Source organism: Stylophora pistillata, chromosome 1 (assembly GCF_964205215.1).
Source record: "Stylophora pistillata chromosome 1, jaStyPist1.2, whole genome shotgun sequence".
Taxonomy (NCBI): domain Eukaryota; kingdom Metazoa; phylum Cnidaria; class Anthozoa; order Scleractinia; family Pocilloporidae; genus Stylophora; species Stylophora pistillata.
Window position 1 is genome coordinate 55206347 of NC_142519.1, and position 10350 is coordinate 55216696.

Consider the following 10350-nt stretch of genomic DNA (forward strand, 5'->3'; position numbering starts at 1 on the left):
TTACTTCTGAGTTGACCCCAAACCCTCCTTAGTTGTCGCTAAACTCTCCTGAGCTGTCGCCAAACATTTCTCATTTGTCGCAAAACTACGCTTAGTTGTCGCCAAAAGTTTCTTAGTTGTCGCCAAACTCTTCCTAGTTAAGGCTTAACTGTCCTTAGTTTTTGCTCAACACTTTTAGTTCTAGCCAAATATATTTTAATTTACTTGTTGCCAAACTTTTCATGGTTGTCGCCTAACATTTCTTAGTTGTCGCTAAAATTAGTTAAGCTGTCGCCCAGTCCCCTTTAGTTGTCACCAACACTTCTTTCTCAGTGTCGCCAAACATTCCTTAGCTGTTGCCAACCTTTCCTAGTTGTCGCTAAACATTTCTTAGATGTGGCCACATTAGCAATAGAAGAGTCGGCGGTACCAGAACACTTATGCGAAAATGATCTGGTATAAAGCCAACTCTATACTTTTATACCTGCTGATGGAAAATATTTTATGACTTCGGCTTTTCTACAAACTATATGCTTTTGAAATGGAAATGCGTGTGAATAGCATCAAAGCGTGACCGGCATTCTGAGAAAAACAGGAATACATCAATCTCGGAAAAAAAGGTAGTTGACTATCTAGCGTTTCGTTGTTTTTTCGAGGAAGTCATTTAATGATAGCTATTGTTTTCTGGTCATTAGACATTCGTATCAAGTCTCTCAGCCAATCAGCAAACTTGTCAGTCTGCTTATAGTGGTTTAGCATTTCAAACTCTTTCACACTTCACCTTAGAGGTTTGAGTCTTTGTTGGTGTGGTTCTTGATGAAAACTCGCAACAATGAGTGCACGTGGATGTGATTTGAAAAAAGCATTTAATTCTAAAATCATTAGTCCGAGGAACCTAGTAATTAAGAAAACTGAGCATGAAGTTTGTCGACGAGTTTTTTTTATTTCTTCTTTTGAGTGTTCTCTGGTATGACTTTATGATCAAACATATATCTCCTTTCTCAAAACGCTCTCTCACCTTGGACTGAGTTTTAACGAAGACTTATCGTAGTGGACGCAAGGTTTGAAATTGGGGAATATCACTTGGGGGATATCCTCGATTTTAATCCACCCATTAATTTTGGCGCGATTTTATTGGTTACTTTACGTCACGTGGTGCAAAATCACAGGGCAGTTATCACGCAATAACCCCCGTCCGTGTCGATATTTGTCCTCCGATTTTTTCCGTGAAAAAGAAACATAATCAACACAAGAGTTTCAACTTTTCCGTTCTCCTATTTCCATGGAAGGAAACCAAACTGGTTTTTTTTTTGCTTGCTTGCGTCAATCACGCGCATTCGCCATAAGATCACCACTGGCTTTTTTACTGTGTTTACGCGCAGTTTAATTGCGATGTGAAAATTAATGGAAAGGTTATAAAATAAATAAACCCCGTTCTGGCTTGCTGGTAAGTCGGCTGATAATGTCCGCGGCTGAGAGATTGTCCTTAAAATTTCATATTTGCCCTCGAAGCTTCGCTTCTCGGCCAAATATTCATTTTTCGGACAATCTCTCAGCCGCGGACAGTATCAGCCGACATACCAGCCGCCCGAAGGGGTTTATTTACTAAATATCCCCTAGTTTTAGCTGGGGAATAACGATCACGAGAAGCGTTTAGACCAATCGTGCGTGAGTGCAAATGTTTGATGGATCATTATTCATGATCTCATGCTCGACCCATCGAATAATTGCTTATCGTCAAGTAACGACATGATCCTCGCAGGTGGAGTGCAATTTCAGAAAAGAAGAAAAATAGCTCTCTAAAATTCGCCTGGCTCCCAACGTGCGTCTTCTAGTTCAGTTGGCAGTAGCGTTCAACTAGTATTTGGAAGGCCCAAGTTTGCATTCCGTTGAAGACTTGTCAGGCTTCGTTTCTGCAATTTCTCAAATTGCAGTTCATCTACGAAGATCGTTTGTTTACTTCAGTTTTCATCCGCAGGTCAAATGAATTAAATAACATGTGTAATCATCCCAAAGTAATTCTCTAAGAGCTAAATGTAACATCAGTGGCGGATCTAGACCTTGAGCTAAGGGAGGGGGGAGTGGGGAGTGGGGGCACTTTTGTTTGCGTATATTCACCTGCCAGCTCCCCCTCCCCTAGATCTGCCACTTAACCTATCAGCAACCTGCCAGTTTTTTCTGAATTTAACTATTAAATATTAAATTATCATGCAGTTTATGCAGGTTTATGCAAATGATGCGCTTCTTCCATTAGCTCGGTTTAAGTAGATGAAAGAAAAGTATAGCCGTAGTCAAAAAAAGCATACATCTCAGTTAGATAAAAATTTATGTCAGTATGTCATTAATGTATTATTATCCATTTATTCTAGTTTAGCTTATTCCTTTTACTTCATTTTAATCACTCAAAGATATTAGCTTACAGCTACTCTTAAATCAATTCGAGGTAAATAAAGTTTATGTATGTATGTATATATGTATGCGGTTCTGTACATTTTCTTTTACCTTTTTTTTTTATTTTAACAGTCAGACGTGCCCTTTCACTAGATTTTATGAGCTTCTATGTTTGCTCGCCCTCTCAGTTGCCCTTTGATTGCAATCCTATCGACTGGTTGTTTGACGCAAAGATCCGTGGTCGGCACTGTATATGGAGGACAACATGCCGCACCGATAGTATCAGAAAAATCGTGAACTGTAGTGTCACAAATTGGGACCACCATTATGACTCGGTAATCTGCTACCAACCTCGCTGCCCATAAAGTCATGACACACGAGGGGAACCTTCGTGGATATTTTCCTTTAAAATAAGCTTCTTAAAACGGATGTTTAACTCACCTTTGATTCTGTAATAAGTAGTGATTTGCTTTGTCGACTCCAATTGGCCTCTTCGATAACTTTTTTTTTAAATTTCATTTGAGAGTTCAGAAGAATTTAACCAAGAATCCTACCTCGGCCTTGCAGGGACTCGACTTCGTAATGCCTGTTCGTTCTGTTCAAACAAACGGGCTTAGACCATCTCATGAGATCATAAGGGAACAAAGATGGAAAATCAGGGTGCTGGCCGGGAAATGTCGATTTCAATTAAGGTGTTTTTGCTTGGCGCGGGAAGCATTCTGGTTTACTAATATAGTTTCCTATCATCAGAACAGGGGCGGATCCGGGATTTTTTGAGGAGGGGGTGCACCACTAAAGAATGGCGTAACTGACTGGTGACCGGACGTAAACAAATTGTAATTAACAATTATTCACCGAAGGCGAGGTGAATATCGTCGAATAATCCCCGAGATGAAGTCGAGGGGATTATTCGACAATATTCACCGAACCTGAGGCGAATATAATTGTTTTAGTATAATGTCAGAGCTGAACAACAGAAAAATTTCTAACATCATAACATTTTAGTAAAATTTATCAACATTTTATTTTAACATTTTATATATAAACCGCGTGGAGCGGTTTACATAGCGTCATATAAGGAACCGCTCGACCAATCACGTTGCTGGAAACTCTTTGCTCAGTTCTGAAATTATACTAATAGCGAATACGAAGAAGGCTTTTGCCTAGGCAATAACATAACATGAACTGCTGAGAGTACATATCAAACGATACAGTCGATTTTGTATGACTGTTAAGCGGACTGCACAATGTCAATGCAATGCTATAAAAGTAATGTGTCGTTTTGGTCGTATTAGAAAGCCGCAGGTCATCTCGGGGGAGGGAGGGTGCGCACCCCCTGCACCCTCCCCCTAGATCCGCCCCTGTCAGACTCAGTTTAATGTTAACAGAAAATATCCCAATATATCAATATTACTTACCGGCGACCAAGGTGGCTCACTGAAAGAGGACTGTTTTTTTTTCAGGTTATGGCAACTTTTGTGAAACAATTACATAACATTTGTTTTTCAGCTAAAGTGACTCTCGCCTTGCAGTTTATCGAGGTGTCTTGTTTCCACAGCTTTTGTTTTATGTAGCTTTGTACAGGAAAAATTGATTCATTATGTTTGGCTAGTCTGAAGATTTTATCGTGTGCTTTATCCATTTCTAAACCTTCTTGTCAATAGTTTGTTTTACATGTCGGCCCACGCATGGGGTGTCCCACCTACGATTTTCCTAAAATAACTCAAGTGAAATTGACATATCCCAACAGCTGGACCAGAAGCCTCTTTCTCAGTCTCCCCGTGATCTCTCAACAATTTGTAACCTAAGAGTGACTAGCGTCTGGTAATTTCTGCTTACAGCTTCAGCCCTGAGTTATATGTTAACGTCATAAGAATAAAGGAAATGATCACCAACTGAAGAAGCTCTTGATTTCTAAACAAATTCTCTTTGTCAGCATCGTAGTAATGTAAAGAGAACAGTATTGAGAATATGTATACTGATGTTACTGTGTTAAGTGTTAACTGTGGGTCTTTCCCCGTCTAAGTCCTAAGACTCACTTTGGCTTGAGCGTAGGCGTAGGCTATCAATTGATATATTTCAAAATTAAAGAACCTGATTAGAACGACCTTAGTGTTTTGACTGGTCATTCCCGGGATTTATTTTCAGCATAGATTGGAGCTTTTCCCTATAAATTCGTGCCACGTGAAATACTGTTCAGAATGCAAGTGACACGTGAATTATTTTAGAATTCGTATATGAAACGGTGTCAGGAACTCCTCTCTCCCCTCCCCCCTTTGCCATCCTCCTGAGGACTCAGGGGGATCACACGATTTTTAAGGGAATGGAAGGGGGTCAATTATCACCAACAGAGGAGGGGGGGTTATAAAAAAATTAACTGTCAACGAGGGGGATCATAAGTATATTACAGAGCCTGTGGGGGAATTATGTAAAATTTATTGCGACACAACCAAATTCTCCAAGCCCAACCCCACCCCACCAGGCGATGAATAATGAGCGGCTCTCCATGAAATGTTTCCTTTTTCACTCAGGTACTGGCTTATGATTACTATTTCAAAAAATAAATTAAAAGGCTGAGGTTATCGTCTATTCTTCAAAACTCTCCATCTAGAGGTTAACAATAACTGCGTAAACCAGGCCCCTCATGGCTGGGCCTTCTTGATGTTCTTAAATCGATTCATTATACTGAAAGTATGTAAATATCAGAACGAAATTGAAAAGGTCGGCGATTTGAGCAGGTGTTAGCGTCGTGCGGTCTGGGAGACTGGGGTCATTCTCCAGTTTCCACAGTGCGGCTTGTACAGCGGTGTCTGTAGAAACGTTAGTAAACAGGAACTTTACGTCGAAAGACACCATGATCTCGTCGTCTAGGATCATCTCACGGCTGATGGTTGAGCTGAATTAGTCACAGTGAAATCCGAGCTGCCTGTTTGAGCTAGAGGAGACAATATTTTAGCTAGGTAGGCGGACAGGTCGTATGCGAAGGTGTTAAAGAATGCAAAACCAACCAAAGTGTTGGTATCCATGACTATGTTTGCGCGCCCTTTTGTCCGTTAGGAGAACCATAATGGAATCGCCCTCTTTTAAGTTTTGAGGGCGTCTCGCAATTCATTCTAAGGAGAGCTTGGAGAAAACAAATGGGGGTTAAGCAACAGATTAAGAAATTATTGGCGACAACTGACAAATGTTTCGTGACCACTTAGGAAAGTTGGGCGACAATTCAGGAGTGTTTGGCGACAATTAAGGAGGGTTTGGCAACAACTAAGAAGTGTTTGACGAAGACTAAGGAGAGTTTGGCAAAAGAACTCAGAAATGTCTGGCGACAACTAAGAAGAGCCTGGCGACAACTAAGAAGAGTCTGGTGACAACTAAGAAGAGTCTGGTGACTACTATGAAGAATTTTGCAACAACTAAGGAGTTTGGCAACAACTAAGGAAGGTTTGTCGACACTAACAAATGTTTGGCGGCAACTAAGGAGAGTTCGGCAAGAACTCAGAAATGTCTTGCGACGATTAAGAAATGATTGGCGACAACTAAGATGTGTTCAGCGAGAACTAAGGAGAGTTAGGCAACAATTGAGGAAGGTGTGGCGACGACTACGGAGAATTTGGCAACAACTAAAAGGGAATCTTTAAACACCTAAATCCAAGTAAATTGAATGGCGCGTTCCATCCCCCCTCTTTATATTTTTCTACAAAATTTGCCATTCAAAACACAGAGGAAGAGTTTGGTGTTTTTTATAATTAAAACAAATATAAAAATGGAAAAGCAAGTGAAATCCAGGCATTGAAAAATTGCACTTGGTAAGCCTTGTTTCCATGTCCCAAAGGGATCGCTTAGCGATCATCCTGCGCGTGAGCACCAAAACTTTGCTCCAAATGACCGTGAGCCGTAATTTCACCGCCACGAAAAAAAGTTTAATCTTAAAATATCCATTTCGTGATTAGAACCCCTAACCAAGTTTATATGCAAAATTTGAGCCAAATCAGTGAACCTGCCAGTTCGACTAGATCCAACCGCTTGTCGCTGATCTTTGATGCCATCGCCGATTTTAGACTTTGAAACCGTTTCTCTTCGAGCTTAGTATTCTTTTGCATGTTCTATCTTTGTTTTACAGGCCTTTTAAGGTGTATTTTGATTAAGAATGGAGCGGTGAGAAGGAAAAACTGCCTAGACTATTTTAGCGTTTGACCCGACACGGGACACCATTTTGAATCATGCTGATCACATTTTTCTGAGGCAACAATTTCGCGTTTGTCCTAACCCCCCCCCCCCCGATATATGAACCGAATACAAGAGATGGACTTTGAGGATAAAACCATAGAATAGGAAGGAAGGGAGGGAGGGATGAGTTAGTGTGTTTAATTCACGTTCAATGCATAAATTAATTGTTTAGCTGATCAGAATCAAGCTAGTGAGTAAGAGGGCGAGTTTTGTTTTCACAGATCAAAATGTTGACCATCAATTATTTTCGAGGTATGGTCCAGAGGTTTCATCACTCATACATCAAATCTCGCGCGCTTAGCGATCATCTTGCGCGTGAGCACCAAAACTTTGCGTGTTGGAACCCGCAAAAGTCAAGACAGGAGTATTGGTGGGTGAGCCAAAAAAATTGCTTGACGAGACAATTTTTTTCTATCACCCACAGGGTAAATCTGACACCGTAAAAGAACTTAATTCTTAATTAATTAACTGTTTAACTGGACATCTGCTCGGGAATGGTTTTTCCTAGCACATCAGCAACTAGATACTTGGAATAATTCAATTCGGAAATTTGGGACTCTATCACTCTAACCGAATTGCTTTATTCGAGATTTGTTTGCCAATGAGCTCCCTTCAAAAGGTCTCCTCCAAGTGTGACGACCTCTAGGGACACCGTGGAATGTAACAGATGATGCTGTTATACTCGTGATCCCAGTTTCTAATAGTACCACAATCAATGTCCAACTTATTAAAATCACAAGTTAACCACCAAGTGCCTGTCCTACCACAGACTTTGTGATCATACAACCAATCCACGGGATTGCACTGAGTCTGAAAAGCTTGTTTGTACAGGGGGGGGCGGGGATCTGGGTTGCGGAGGGTGGGGGGATCTCTTGCTGCCGAAATAAAGGAACGAATGTGAGGAATTTTACGGAGGATACTAGGACATGTTTTGAGGCTTAAATCACTTTTCGATACTTGTATGATATCGACTCCTTTGCTAATTAAAGAGGCTGTGAGCCACTCAACTCAGAAAATGTATTGTATTGACTCAATCCTTTATTTACCTGTACGAGCGCGCCCTCCATCGCCATGGCTGATAGTGGAATTCAGCCCAACCTTTTGTGAGCGGTAGATTGGGAAGTCATCGCAGAAGTTTTGAGCTTCTTCTCTGAGAAACAGCTTTGTCGACTTGGTCAGCTATGATCCAGTAATTTTGGACGATGGCTTCGTCATCATTTTGCGAAGGAGGAACGCGAGACACCTGCGAGAGTTTTGAAATAATTGTCATAAAAATTGAAACATGTAATAACAAGAACCAAACACCATTACGTTGGTTGAGAGAAAATTACGCATTTCCGGGGAATGTCGTAACATCCGAATGGAAGCTTTTGAAATAATCCCAACCCTCTTTTTTAGAAGCAGCCTGTGAGCGGGTGAAACTGATGAACTTTTAATTTTATTTGATGTATTCTATTGTATTCTATGACATATGTAACGAACGATCTTATGTTACAGCCTGAGATTGTCCACGATTAGCCCCGGTTAAAGCACGTGAGTCAGAGTCGAACCTCAATGTATTAAACAGTCACCCTGTATTAAGCGGTGGGTTGCCAAAGTCCCGAAATGTTTTCAATTTTAACACTATATTTTCACCTATCTTAGGCGGTCACCCCACGATTCCTCGTGGGTGATCGCCCAAGTGAAATGGGCTTGAGAAGAAATTTCAGAGATGATGATGGAGAAATCATCTACAACATGCGGCATTTTGAACGCGCCTAACGGCACCGGAAGATGATAACATTCACACGAATAAAATTTCCTGAACTTGCAGACGATAGGATGGCCTTAAGCTTGAGACCTACAGCAAAGAAGACGACGAATTAACACTCGTTCTTGAAGTTATCACTTAAGGTTACTTCCTACCTTCAAAGGCCGAAAAAATCGTTTTTTTTTTTTTTTTGGCCTAGATTGAAGTTAGACATCTTAACTAACGTTTGTACGAAAGCCGAGAAGGGACTTCAGATTTCAGAGTTCAGACTTCATACTTTAGAGTTCAGACTTCATACTTCAGACTTAAAACATGTGACTGAAGAGTTAAGGATTTAAGCCTTCACAGTTCACGAAATCAAACTTCAGACTTCAGAATTCTGTCCTCAGTCTTCCAAAGGTGAAAAAATTTTTTGAATCCGTCAGTGTGCGTCGTCATGTTTCAGCGAGTGAAGATTCCCTGATCCTTACTTGTTTTAATCATTCTATTAAAGACGTGAGTGAGTGGTGCTTGATTTAACGTTTTCTATGTTCTGAAACAGGTTGCTCCATCTTATCTTCCTTCTGAACACGTTACGTCCAGTACAAAGCGTTTTACCTGTCTACACAACTGCTCGTCACGAATGTCTCATTTTTTTCTCGCCTATCCTTCGCCAGAAATTATATCTTGTGGCAGAGTTGTGGAATACACATAACATTCAGCAACAACAACGACTGGAAGTGGAGGGTGGAAAACCAGACGTCGTGTTTTTACACCCGAAATCTATGGAACACACAACTACTTGGTGAATGTCAACATCAAAGATGTAAATCTGTGCAAAGACATGTATGCTGAGAGTTGAGTCGACCATAACGAGGATATAGAAGAGTTTGCGAGATTGATCAAACCAGATGATTCTCCAGCCTTGAATGGACACGAGGCTCTTAAATTGTACTCCGAGATTATCAATTCCGTAAACTGGATCACTTAATCTGACAGTTGTGGTTTTCTTTCACCGCATTTTATCAGCTTTCGAACCTCGTCTCGAATTGACTTGTGTGGGAAAAGCAGAGAACAAGTAAAGATAAAGCAACATTTGTATTATTAATATCATGTTATTTGTATGTAGCATTTTTATGCCCCATAACCATGTTATTTCAAGTGCTTTTTCGTTAGAGTGATGTTAAGAATAACTTGTCGTAACTAGAGTTAATGAAGGCTAGCTTGCCACTGTGGTAGAACATAACTGACGCTGTTAGTGTTACTGACGCTGATGCAAATGTTGAATGGTCAGTTAGTCTATGGATATTGTAACTATAAATATCAACGATAGCATCAAAAATGTTAACTGCCAAGGAGGTCCTAAAATCTATGCAAATTATGGAATTACAACCGCCTAGTTTGTCTTCTGACTAGAAACTGTCATATTTTTATGTAAATGGCAACCATCTTGTATCTCTACTTCCAAGTGACTTTAACAGCACAAATCAACAAAAGTCATCTTCTGTGATCCTGAGTATTTTTCCTCAGTTTTCAATCATGTCTTAGTTTTGTTACGAGATCTGTGGCTTTTATCACAAGCTACTTATAAGCAGAACACGAAATGTAAGCTATTTTCATTTTTATTTATTTTGATCTCTGCAGGGCTGTTTAAGATTGCAGAATGAGGATCAATCAATGAGGCGGTTTTACACCCTATCTTAATTCTCTTACTGTGTTTGAGTAGTCATAGCTGAACCTTGCAATTGCAGAGATTCCATACTCGAAAAAACATCTTGTTCAACTATGCCTTCTTCAAGGCAGGCAAAACGAGGAAGGGGAGGGTGGGGAACTTCTGAAGTTCAACATGGCGGTATTCTAAAACCAGATCAGTCAACATCTTGTCTGATCTCGACGCCATGAACTCATGTGCGTCGATGAAATAACACTTAGACTTTCTTAATACTTCTCCTTACTCAAACATATCAGCCCTGGTTGTGCCCTTTAACAGAAATCAACAGAAACATTAACATTGAAATATTGAAAGA

General features: G+C 40.4%; 1 protein-coding gene across 1 annotated transcript in view; it reads left to right on the forward strand.

The window, feature by feature from the left end:
* Nucleotides 1–3973, forward strand: part of LOC111320911 (uncharacterized) — a 66969-nt gene extending 62996 nt beyond the window's left edge. Inside the window, exon 6 of the mRNA XM_088763459.1 lies at nucleotides 2503–3973. The gene's annotated coding sequence lies outside the window, so the exon portion shown is untranslated. The remainder of the gene's footprint in view (nucleotides 1–2502) is intronic.
* The last annotated feature ends 6377 nt before the right edge of the window (nucleotides 3974–10350 follow it).